Source organism: Stegostoma tigrinum, chromosome 6 (genome assembly GCF_030684315.1).
Source record: "Stegostoma tigrinum isolate sSteTig4 chromosome 6, sSteTig4.hap1, whole genome shotgun sequence".
NCBI classification, from domain to species: domain Eukaryota; kingdom Metazoa; phylum Chordata; class Chondrichthyes; order Orectolobiformes; family Stegostomatidae; genus Stegostoma; species Stegostoma tigrinum.
In genome coordinates, this window is record NC_081359.1 from 11,087,748 (window position 1) to 11,100,977 (window position 13,230).

General features: G+C 39.5%; 1 protein-coding gene across 6 annotated transcripts in view; it reads left to right on the forward strand.

The window, feature by feature from the left end:
- myo16 (myosin XVI) overlaps positions 1 to 13,230 on the forward strand; it is a 360,735-nt gene that overhangs the window by 39,579 nt on the left and 307,926 nt on the right. The window lies entirely within an intron of this gene.

The window sequence follows — 13,230 nt, forward strand, 5'->3', positions numbered from 1 at the left end:
TTGGACCTGGTTTCCATACATAATATTTTTTAAGTTACAAGTAAATACTCTAACCACAAGTAAGCAATTAAAACTGTTGACATACAACTCTACTTAAAATTATAACCCCCTTCTAAAACCTTTCTCTTCCTTGATCTTAAGATTCTGCACCTGGGATCGTACTGAAGATGGGACCTTGTGTGCCAACATGAAACACTTTTCATTGGATTTTTTGAACTTGAGTACATGTGATAAGAAGATCAAAATCAAAGTAAACCTCCTACTCACAAACAAACACAAAAATCAGTGTTGTGGGTGAAGAGGAGAAAAAGAAAACTGGGGAACCCGGTCAGTGGCCACTAGATGATCCTTTTTGCTTGCTAGGGCTTTCTGCTCTCCAATCTTTCTTTCCCAGGGTGTCTTGTCTCTTCACAGAAGGAACACGCAATTGGTACACTAACTGTAAAACATCTTAGTTATTCATTAAAGACCACAGTTTATGCCAAGTAGTGAGGGGAAAAATCAACGGGCTTTCTTCAGGTTTCAGGTATTTTTGCTGGAGGGAAAGACACATCATCAGCCCAAAAACTTCTGCTAGTAATGTTCACACCCACAAGCTGTTCATTTGCATGGGAGCCACTCAGTTGGTCGTTGTCTGACTGATGGCCTTTGGCATTGACAAATGATCACCACTCTACTCCATAAACCAATCAGAAACTTTTCTAGCTCAATCCCAATTTGTTCCCCACCACGACTAACACCTGCCCCCTGCCCCAGAGCCAGCCCATCTATAAATAGCCTCCCATACATCTTGGACAAAGTAATAGTGTTATGATGACTTACAGTGAGTTTTAGATAAGTACTTTTTAAAAATGCAGCCATTCCTCCCATAATTCTTAATTCTGTAACAACTCTTTTCTCAGTTCAGTCCATAATCAAAAATATAGCAAAATGAAAAGGAAAATACAGGTTTTATACCCCGCTTTTCTTTGCCTCTATTACTTGACCAACCATACATAGATTGCATAAAGTCGGTGACCACACATCTTTGATAACTGAGTTTGAAATCATTATAGATAATGAGATGAAGGTTCTTCCTCAGCTGTTGACTGAGAGATTTCCATGTTGGAGAGTGAATTCGCCTTAAATGAGATGGTTAGGTGGCGAAGTAGTAAAACTCCCATGTTGAAGGACAAAAGTTTGAAAATTAAGGTGCACTTGTAGAACACGGGAGATGTCACTTCAGTTCAAAAGCTCTCCTGCTGATGAAATACCTTGTTCAGTGTGCTTCAGACTGACACAGGGTGACTTAATTTTAACACACAAGACCCAGATAGGCCATGACAGTGGATGTGGAAAAGATGTTTTCTCTTCTAGAGAATCTAGAACAAGGGATCAATATTTAAGACTAAGTGGTTCCCCATTGAAAACAGAAGAAACCGTTTCACAGGGGATTGTGAATCTTGAGATCCTTTTTGAGAAAAGGTGATGAACATCCTTCTCCTGTTCCTAGTGCGTTTGTTCAAGGCATCATATTGTTAAACCTAACATCCATCACTTTGGAGAACATGTAATTCTGGAAGAAAACACAGGAACAAAAATGCACAAAATGACATGAGTGGTTATGACTAATCAATTCTGAGCGCTGTGTAATCAGACAAAGACATAATATAATCTTGTTTAAAGCTGAATTTTCCATTAAATCTAGACAGAGTTGGATTACATTTTGAAGTGAAACATATTTCAGACACCTTCGCAAAACACACTCTATGTCTTGATTTATTTTGTCATCATCTGGTACATTTTAATGTTGTTGTGTTTGTGAACTTATGCTCATAAAGATGAGGATATTTGCTCCTGAAATGAGACACTACCGCAATGTCCATATCTGCATTTGCATCAAATGCAACATCTAATTTCTTGAAACACCAAAAATAAATTTTTATCTTCATTTGTAGAAGACTTCCTCTTTGAGCTGCAAAGTGGTGGGTGAATCTTCTGTAGTGCTGTTGTGATTTGTTACATCCAACACACAGAAGCTGATGTGTGTCCAATTTCACTTGGCAACAATCTCAAAAGGATTTTTTTTTGTCATACAATCTTAACTCACCATTTATACATATTAGCACATATACTCAGGAGTGGTCATCAGGTCATACGTGTGCAACGTGATAGATATCTTTAAATGCGGAAAAAGGCCATTCAGCCCCTTGAGTCTGCTTGGACCCTCAGGGCATTCCAGCTAGATCCAGCCCCTCACCCTATCTCCACATTCACCATGACTAATCCACCTAGCCTGCACATTCCTGGAGATTGAGGAAATTTAGCATGGCCAATCTGACTAACCTGCACAATATTGGACTGTAGGAGGAAACCATAGCACCCAGTGAAAACCCACACAAACACAGGGAGAATGTGTGGAGTTTGCACAGACAGTCACCTGAGGGTGGAATACATTTTACAGCCCCTGGCACTGTGAGGCAGTGATGCTAACCATCGAGCTACCATGCAATCCCACAAGTCATCCAACAAATCTCATAGGATGATGAAGAATGTAATGTAGATGACTTTTTTTAATCTCTCATGGGACATGGGCATCACTGCCTGGGCCAGCATTGATGGTAGTTCCAACTTTGATGGTAGTGAGCTGCTTTCTTGCACCAGTCATATGATAAGATGGAGGGAAATCAAAAGCATGATAATTGAGGTGGGCTCTAAGGAGTATCTTAAAAACTAAGCCTTCTTTATTTCATGTTGTACCGACATACTGAGATTTAGAGACTCATGCACTGGAACACCTTGATTCCTCAGCACCTCTCAGAATTCTTAAGTTGCTCTTTGCTAAGTAATATTCATCTTTCTTATTCTTCCAAACAAAGTAAACAACTTTACATTTTCCCATAGTACGTTACATTTGTCAGGACTTTGCTCATTCATTTGACATATCTATATCTATCTGCCATCTCCTTTGCACTGTTCACAATATATTCTCCTATTGATCTTTGGGTGAACTGCAAATTTAACTACTTTTGCTCCCCTTGTCTAAATAATTGGTGTAAATTGTTGAGTACACAGTGCAGACTTTTTGGCAGGATGTGACAAGTGGAATCTTACAATCAGAACAATACTCATTTATGCATAATCTCAATTTACTGCCATTCAAGCAATCTTCTACTCATGCTAATATGTTATCCCTTGTAATATGAGCCCCTATTTTTGTGTAATAGCTTTATTATGTGGAACCTTGACCAATGTATTCCGGTAATCCAAACCGAGTATATTTACCAACGCCACTCTATCCACAGTGCATGCTACTCACACGTATTTTGTAATCAACCTGTTGGGAAATACTATTACGTACCTCTGGGGCAATTGGGACCTGAACCAAGGCCTCCTGGCTCAAAGGCAGGGATGCTACCACTGCATCACAAGAGGCCTAATGTTGCTGTGACAAATAACTCCAATAAATTGATTAAACACAATTTACTTTAGAAAAAAATCATGCTGATTCTTTCTAATTACTGTGTGTTTTCCAAATGCCCAGCTATAATCTCCTTAATTGATTCTGACATCTACCCATACAGTTGTCAAGTTAATTGCACTTTGGTTTCCTGCTTTCTGCCTTCCTCTCTTCTTGAATAAATGAGTTATATTGGCTATTTTCCACTCTGTTAGAACCTTTTCAGCATTTAGAAAATTTTCGCACGCTATTATACTGAGATATCTACTACTTCGTAGCCACGTGTTTTAAGGTCCTAAGGTAAAGTCTATCAGAGCCCAAGGTTAGGTAGATTGACCATGAAAAATTTCCCTATGTCCAAGGATATGCAGGCTAGATGGATTAACCATGGTAAATATATGGTTACGGTGATAGAGGCTGGGTCTAGGTGAGATGCTGTTTGGATGGGCAGTATGAACTCAATGGGCTGAATGGCTTGTTTCCGCACTGTAGGCGTTCTGTGATTTGTTAGGTCATTGCTTCATCTGTTTGCTTGCTACTGCTTTCCCTGTGATTATTATTTAACTAAGCTTTTCTCTCCTTTTCACTCCAATTTATAACTTTCTTACAGGAGAGTATTGCGAAGACAGAAGGAAAAATATTTGTTTCTTTCATCCACTATTTTCTTAATATCTATTATTAAGTGCCTATTTTCTCTCCGTGGAAGATCAACACTCACTTTAGTCTCTCATTTCCATTTTAAATACCAGTAGAAACTCTCCTTATCTACTTTTATATTTCTAGCCAGCTTTCCCTCAGACATTAATTTATTCCTCCTGAGTGATTTTTTTGGTCATTCTTTGCTATTCTTCATATTACATGTAATGATCTGATCTGACATTGAACTCTATGAATTGTATGTTTTATTTTCTTAAACTTGATTCATTCCTTAATTTATCTGAATAACCATGGGCAACAGGACCTTCCCCCTTTTTGAAAAGGTACATTCTGACTGTAAAGCAAATTCTGTGCAATCAAAAATATCCCTTAAATGTCCACCAGTGCTTCTCAATTACCTATTTCCTAGCATACTGTAACAGTTCACTTCAGCAAGCTCAGTTCAGCCTTTCTCACTCCTCACACTATATTTGAAGACAGTAGCTTGTTGGTTGTCCTGTTCTTTTTGGCCACTAATGCCCTTCTTTTCTGTACCGTTATCAGTTTGCACTTTCAGTAACTCAGTGGGTAAACATGTTTTTGAGCTGCGGGGCAAGTCTAATTTTATAACCAACGCAATAAGATGTTCTATTACAGCAAATTATGAGCCGCTCCCTTAACAACCAACAAAATAACGAGTGATGTTTGCAGTGATTCGCGAATTTAATTGCAGAATTTAAGAGGAATTTATTTAGTTTATTAATGGGATAATTTAGGTAATGATTAGCAAGGTGACCAAGTCAAGAGACACAAACCAAAAATCATGCCTCTCCAATTTGAAAGCTCACTAATAATGCCACGCAACTTTAGATGATGATTTCAGCAGGAGGCTTGCAATTAACATTTCTTTCCTATTTAAACAAATGTATTCTTGCCATCTGACAGATTTACCACAAAATCAAAAGTGTAAAATGAAAGACTGCATTAATATTCAATTGGTGAAATTCATATGCTGGATCTTCTTGATACTGAATTGTTATCTTACCAGCTAGACTAAGCTTCAATGCAAAAACAGAAATTGGTGGAAAAACTCAGCAGCTCTGCAGCATCTGTGGAGAGAAATCAGAGTTAACGCTTTGAGTCCAGTGGTCCTGGTCACTGGACCTGAAACGTTAACTCAGCCTCCAATGCAATAGCAAAAAACAACCCAAGTTTATCCAACCTCTCCTTGTAGCTAATGCACTTCTATACAGGCAATATGTAGGTAAACATCTTTTGCACTCTCTCCAAAGCCTCAACATACTTCCTTTAGGGTCGTGAGCAGAACTGTCTATAGTACTCCAACTGTGGCCCATCTAAATGCTTATTGAGCTGCAATATGACTTGCCAAATTTTATACCCAATGCCCCAACTGAGGAAGGCAAGCATGCGTATGCCTTTATTTTATCATCTTAGTCCACATGGTTTGTCACTTTCAGGGAGCTGTGGACTTGCACCCCAAGCTCCCTTTGTATATCAATGCTCCTAAAGGTCCTGCCACTTAGTGTATACATTCCTCTTGCATTTGACCTCCTAACATGCATCCATTCACACTTGTCTGGATTAAACTCATTATGCCTTTTGTCTGCCCACTTGCCAACTGGCCTATATCCTTTGACAAGCTTCCTCATTTTCCATAATTCCAACAATTCTTGTGTCACCTGCAAACTTACAAATCAGATCATTTACATTTTCACCCATGCCTTTTATATGAATTACAAACAACAGGTCCCAGCACTGATCCTTGTGGAACACCTCTGATCACAAGCCTCTAGTCAGAAACCCCCCATAACTACCCTTTATTTTATATGACCAAGGCAATTTTGTCTCCAACTTAACAACTCATGTGGATCCCGTGTGACTTATTCTTCTGGACCGGTCTACCATGAGGGTCCTTGACAAATGCTTTAGTGAAGTTCATTTCGACAACATCTGCTGCCCTACCCTTGTCAATCATTTTCATTACTTCCTCAAAAAAACTCAATCATGTTCAAGACAAGACCTCCTCCATCACACACAAAACCATGCTGACTGTCCTTAAAAAGTCATTTTTTTCTTCAAATGTGAGTAAATCCCATCCCTACGAATCTTCTGTAATAATTTCCCTAACTCTTTTAAGTAAGGGTCACTGGCCTATAATTTTCTGAATTAGCCATTTTGCCCTTTTTAAACAGAGGAACAACAGTGGGCCATTCTCCAGTATTCTGGGACTTTGCCTTTGGCTAAAGAGGATACAAAGGTCTCTGTGAAGGCCCCAAAAATCTTCTCTCCACCCCCCCCCCCCCCCCCCCACCGCCAATACCTTGCCTTCTTCAGTATCGTGGATAGGTTCCATCATGCACTGGGGGCTTATCACTACTCCCGCCACCTGTAATCCGACCCCACAATCAAAGTAATATTTCCCTCCCCACCTCTATCTGCCTTCTGTAGAGACTGCTCTCTTTACGATCCCCTTCATTGCTCCACACTCTCCACGAGCCCCACCACCCTGGCACCTTACCCTGCAACCGCAGGAAGTGTTACACCTTCGCCCCTCACCTCCAGCCAAGAAACCATAAAAACCTTCCACATCAGATAGAGGTTGACCTGCACATCTGTCAATGTGGTCTATTGCATCCACTGCTTCCGATGTGACCTCCTTTACACAAGTGAGACCAAGCAGAGGCTCAGAGTCCACTTTGTAAAACACCTGCACTCTGTTTGTGACAAACGACCACACCTCCCAGTTGCAAACCATTTCAACTCCCCCTTCCATTCCCTGATGACATGTCTATCCTGGTCCTCCTCCCAGTGTCATAACGATGCCACTCGGAAACTAGAGGAGCAGCACCTCGTATTCCGCCTTGGGACCCTACAACCCAATGGTCTCAATGTGAATTTTACTAGTTTCAAAATCTTGCCGCCCCCCGGCCTTATCCCCTAACCAACCCTCCCTCTGAGCCTGCCTCCTCTAGATGACACAACCTGTCCATCTTCTCTTCCACCTATCAACTCCTCCTACCTCACTGACCAATTCATACCACTGCCTACCTGCACTCACCTATCACCATCCCACCTACCTTCCCCAGTCCTACCCCTTCTCTATTTATTTTGGAGCCCCCTTCCCCCTCTCCCATTTCTGAAAAAGGATCCCTACCTGAAACATCAACTTTCCTGCTCCTCTGATGTTTCCTGGCCTGCAGTGCTCCTCCAGCTCCATACTGTTATCTCTGACTCTAGCATCGGCAGTTCCTACTATCTCTCACTTACCTGCTTTAAATGTTTCTAAGGGAGTGAGGAATTGAACGGAAGCATGACAGCAGAAGACAGTCTATGAGTGTTAAAATGAAAAGATATTACAAAAAAAGAGCAGAGTGCAAATAGGGTGATAGATTCCAGAATGGAGAAGCAACCAAAATCTTACATCTATATTAATACCAATGCCCATTGGCTTCCATGACTTGTACACTGGTTTCAAACAGCTTATAATTTTCTGCACATAAATTGCATCTTGTCTTCTTCCCAAAAAGAGACTTTCAGCGTAGCTCATAAAAATCGTTAAAATAAATTCTACCTCTGCACTCTTTCGCAGTAAAGGAAGATATCCATTGCCTGTCCCAGCCACAATGCCCCTTGTCTTTCAGCAATGTAGGGCAGATTCAATTAGGGCAATCTAACTTTAAGATTTGCTTGGATGTTTGGGTTCCTGCTGATATGTGCAACCAGTGAACAGCAGGGTGTGTACTGGTTGCAGAAAGTAATCATTAAAATATGCAAGCAACATTAAACTTGTGGTGCTATTTGCATTTCAATCAATTGGTGTGTGTTCTATATGCTAGCGTACAATTTGCTTAATCACAATGGGGAGTTGTGAGCTACATTTTTGTGGGATATTTGGGCCCAGATTTCCATTCCTCGTTTGGCTGTTTAGAGCCAGGAAACAAATTCTGATTCACCTGCCTAGGGAGACACTATTGAAAGAGTTGGATTTTCACGTCAGGGAGCGATGTGCAAGATAGAGTAAGTCTTGCTGCCATCAGAAATAGTAGAGCTGAGGATGTAGGCACTGTGTGAGGAGGAGCCCATCAGGAGTGAATGTGTGAGACAGCAAGCAGGTGTTAAGTGTTGTTTGTCTGGGAGGCCACAGCAATTACGTCAAGAGTGCCAACTGTGATCATTGCTGATTTCTGAAGCAATGATCCATCATGGCCATCTCATATGAAGATATGAAGCTTACTGCCATCTATTCATCTTGTAATGAAGGATCATGGTCCACGAAGCTAAGACAAGGAAAGCTTCACAAGATAGAACTGTGGTGACAGTAGCATCAACCACTCATGACATCCTGCATTGACTCAGATTATCAGGCTGTGAAGCACTATGTGAGGTGTATTTGAGTATTATGTGATGGTTAAGGGCTTTAATCAGCCTCCGATCTTTAGCGTGTAATGTTTTCTCTCTCGTCAGAAATGAGCATTTCCATAACAATGTGTTTTCTGCCCTGAAGGTTTAATAAGTGGAAGCTGCTATAATTGGTGACATTTCAAGGGCCTGGAAGGATTGACTCTGAATTACGAGGGCTCTGGCAATCATCTGATTTGACATGAATCTGCTTTTATAATTGCGTGACTGGCTTTAGTCCTGTCTGGCTCTCAACCCTTTGGCTGCGCCATACTATGGAGCATGCAGCACATGATGAAAAATCTGGAATAAAAACAAAGTTCTGCAGAAACTCAGCAGGTCTGGCAGTTATCTATAGAGAGAAAAACTGTTAACGTTTCAAGTTTGATATAACTCCTTCAGATTTGTGGCTGGAAAATCATGCCGATAAAACTGTTGACATAGGAAGAGGAGCAAATGGAACATATGGTAAAGGTAACCAAACCAAAAGACAAAGATTGCTAATGGTAGGAGAGGAGACAGATAGATCAAAAATATGTACTAATTTTTAAAAAACTAATAGAACATGAGTCAGTTCTGGTGAGAATGAATCAATGAAAACAGTACTGAGGTATTTACAGTTGGGTAGGATAGTAATCAGTAATAAAAGAGAGAGTACTTCTTTCTAAATGGAAATCGAAGCTAATTGTACTGTATGTTTGCTGTACCTGTCATAAACCTGACAATGTAAACATCTTTTCTAATAACGTAACAATGGTTTGTAGCTACTAGGTCTCTGATAAATATCTCATTATGCAACTGTTCCAGAATGACTCCCTGACCTTGACTTTTTTAAAATGTGAAAACACTTTAAAATATATCTACAATTACAGATGTTTCATCACAATAGTTAAAAGGGTCAGTTTTGCAATGCATTGAAAATCACATTCATTTTTACATCTCTAAGTGCTTCCATTTAGTCAAAATGTACTTAATAACCCCATCTTCATTTCTTATGCTATATTATTAAAATGTCTACCAATATTATCTTTGCAACATCTTCTCAAATAATGATTTCATATATTCCTCCCTGCCCCTGGAATGTAGAATCATAAAGTGATTAACATCTGATGATCAAACATATTGAAATAGAAAGCATTCAACAAATTGTAGTTAAACAAATCATTGTTGAAAGTATATATTTTAATGGATCCTAATGAGTTGCTCAGATAATAAATCTACTGATAATGTTTGGATTAGTAATCTTCACCATATCTCTGTATCCCTAATTTTCAGTGGCTTTTTGTTTTACGTGAGCCTTGATTTTGTAAGCAATCTCACACAATTACTTATTCAGTGTCATGTCCTCAAATTCTATGGCTATATCTAAATTCTTTCAGACTGGAAATATTGGATTATAATCTATACACGAACTGCAGCTGGATTCTTTTACCCCTGCATATAGTCAATGGACACCAAGGGTTTTTATAAGATTTCAATTGCTGTGTCAACTGAAATCAACTAATCTGGTACAACTAACAAGCTGAGAAGAAGTTATACCAAAAGAAATGTTTTTGCACATGGAGGAGCATTTTCTTTATGTTTTAAAGCAAATACAATTTGGTTTTTCAAATTAATTTCACAAGGGAATCCTTATATGTGCGAAGGGTTTGATCAATCAACATATTCCATCTAAAATAGAATCACAGAATTGTTCCAGTACAGAAAGAGGCCATTTGGATCAGTGTACGTACACAGGTTCTAATACTTGGGTTGCCCATCACTTTAAATCTAAATCCTCTCTCATACTTGTTTTCTTGTTATGAATGGGAACAACTTCTCTGCAACTACTCTGACCAACCCTCTTCATGATTTTGAAAACTGCAATGAAGTCTCTTCCCAGCCTCGTTCTGCCCAAAGAGAACAGGCCCTACTTCTTCAATTTATCCATACAATTGAACTGTCTCATTCTTGCTTGGAAAAACTGATGAAGTACAATGATTTTCAGTTTTACAGTTGATAGATATTATAACCACAGTTGGAGATGTTACAGCAGGATACATGCATCACAAGTCTTTACATTCGCTGTGTGACTTAAAGGCATATTCTGCAATTTCTGACAGGCTCAGGGTTATCTACATTTTTCTTCGTCATGCCATGTATGTGCAAAACTTTATCATTTTAATTAACTGTTGTTATACTGGAATATTGCTCATGTTTTCACATGTTATTTTCATGTAACAATAATACTTACAGGAGATATCAAGCCATAAAAGAATTCATTAATGAAAATTTTGCTATACACTGCTTCAATGTTAATTTGATTTGCAACTGTTATACCAACTGAAATGCTTCTCAGTATTATTAAGTATTAGTATTGTGTAAGATATCTGCAGGTCAAGTTTCAGGAAGTTTCCTAAAATTACTTATTTTTAAATAGAAAACCAAAGCTATGATTTGATAAATTATATCGTTGTTATTTATCATTCCATTTTTTTTCTCATGGAGTGATATAATTTATATGGTTTCTTTGTATAACTGTCCTTCGGGGGAAAAAAAACCAGGCATCCAACTGAACAATCAAGTTTCGTGCTGCACGCCATTCAGGTGTTCTGGTTGTATTCTGCTATGAAGCTGGGATGTGATAAAAGATTATTGACTGATTAATTTGACAAGAGTCATGATTAAAGTGAGAGGTCTGAGTCAGTTCTCTGTAGCACGCAGGACGTTGTGGATTTTAAAGTATTACAGACTTTCTCTGGTGAGGTCTGTGATCAGCGTAACAGCAAACACACATTATAAATACAATCTAAGTAGTTGCACGTGATAAACTGCTTGATCCCAAACTGGGAGCAAAATTAAGGGCCGCAGGAGCTCTTTTTCCAACATGTGCTTTTATGATAGATAAACTTCCAGGACAAGAACCAGTAAACAAGAAATATTGTCCTGTGGTGTGTGATAAAATTGTCCGGAGCAATTTTGAATTAGATGAGAAACCCTTTTTAATTTAGTCAGGATCTGAAAATTACACCAGAGAGGCCAGTATCCAAAATCAAATTGCCCTTTAGTCACACATGCATAGCACTTGACACGAGTCAGGCTTCCTCCAGAGGCAACTCTGAGTGAACAGAACCTCTGACACTCCTGTTTATATCTGTCAGATGGGGCTCCTTGATTGGGGCTGTTAACATGGTCCAATCAGGGAATTTGAATTCTTTGAGGCCTGCCTGGCTGCCCTCATTACAACCACTACAGGTCCTATGGTACATGATTTTCCAGTCCACACTGAGGCTGGGACTGGACCTGCTCCTCCATTGGCTTTTCTAACTGCATCCTTTTAGAGAGCTGCTTTAGAGGTGGCATGATAGGGGTTCCAGGGTTATCAAGATCATGTGATGGGTAATCCATTAGACTCCATAAGGTGCTTAATTCAGGTCAACTAAAACAGGCTATCAAGGATTTGGTAGTCAGCCTCAGGATCCCTCACCATTGGGGGGACTGTTTTGGTATTTGGTGGCAAGAATTTGGCAGATAGTGTGCTGATCCAGCATTATAGAGAAATCTGAAGGCTGAACATAAATTCTTGGATGCAAAGAGCTCAGGGCATCCATTCTACTCCCAATTCACACCCCCCCCCCACCACAATAAAAACCATAATACAATAATAATGATGGCCTGGCTACTTAGACAATTGTCTAACTAAATGCAAAAGACCTTAGAAGAAAGGTCCTTCGATGTTGAAATACTGTGTGTGCGTCTCTCTCTCTCTTACCTTCCATTAATGTCACTGTTTTTGTAAAGCATTTTCTTTTGTCTAATTGACCTTCCAGCTTTGACAGCCTGCCCATAATCCTTGTTTGGATGGAGATGCTGGAAGGAGAGTTGTGAACACAGCCCAGTCCATTACGCAAGATAAACTTCCATCCGTTGACTCCATCTATACTTCTCGCTGCCTTTGAAAGGCAGCCAACATAATCAAAGAAACCCACCACTCCAGTTATAATTGCTTCCAGCCTGGTCTGTCAGGCAGAAGATACAAAAGCTTAAATGCACAAGCTAACAAATTCAAGAACAGCTTCTTCCCCACTGTTGTTAGACTTTTGAATGGACATCTCAAATTTTACATTTAATATTGGTCTCGTTCTTTGCACCCCTGTATCCCTCGCTCTGTTCTATTGCCCCTAGCCACTTTGTACCAAGGTACCTGTGACAATAAATCAAATTGAAAGAGCTTTCAAATAAGGGTGACTATTTAAACATTCATTGGGATTTTGTTATTTCCCCCTGGGGATGGGTTCAAGAATGGAAATAACCTTTTGTTTTCAATCCCAGTGTTTGAACCAGCAGGTAGGTTAGTAAATTCCTGGCATGTGAAGCTTGGCCTGCAGAATGTCAGTCAGATGGAAATAAGAGGAGGGCTTTAATTAAGGCATGATGCTTGCTGCTTATTGTCTGGGTGGAGGTGTACCCCATATCTGGCACACTCCTGAAAAAAACTTATTTCCAACACAAACTAATCTGAAAATGATGAACATTGCTGAATTGCAGTCTGCAACAAATAAGCTACATTCCAATTTTCAACGAGCCCTGATCTAACGACAATTAAACACCAACCTTCTGAAACCTGGATCAGCAACAATTTGAAATTGGCCGCATTATAGGAATCAGTTTCACCTTAGCAAAGTGTATTTCATAGAATACCACTCTATTTCTTCAAAATGTTATTTATCATGTATGCTAGTTACAATGCAACATTT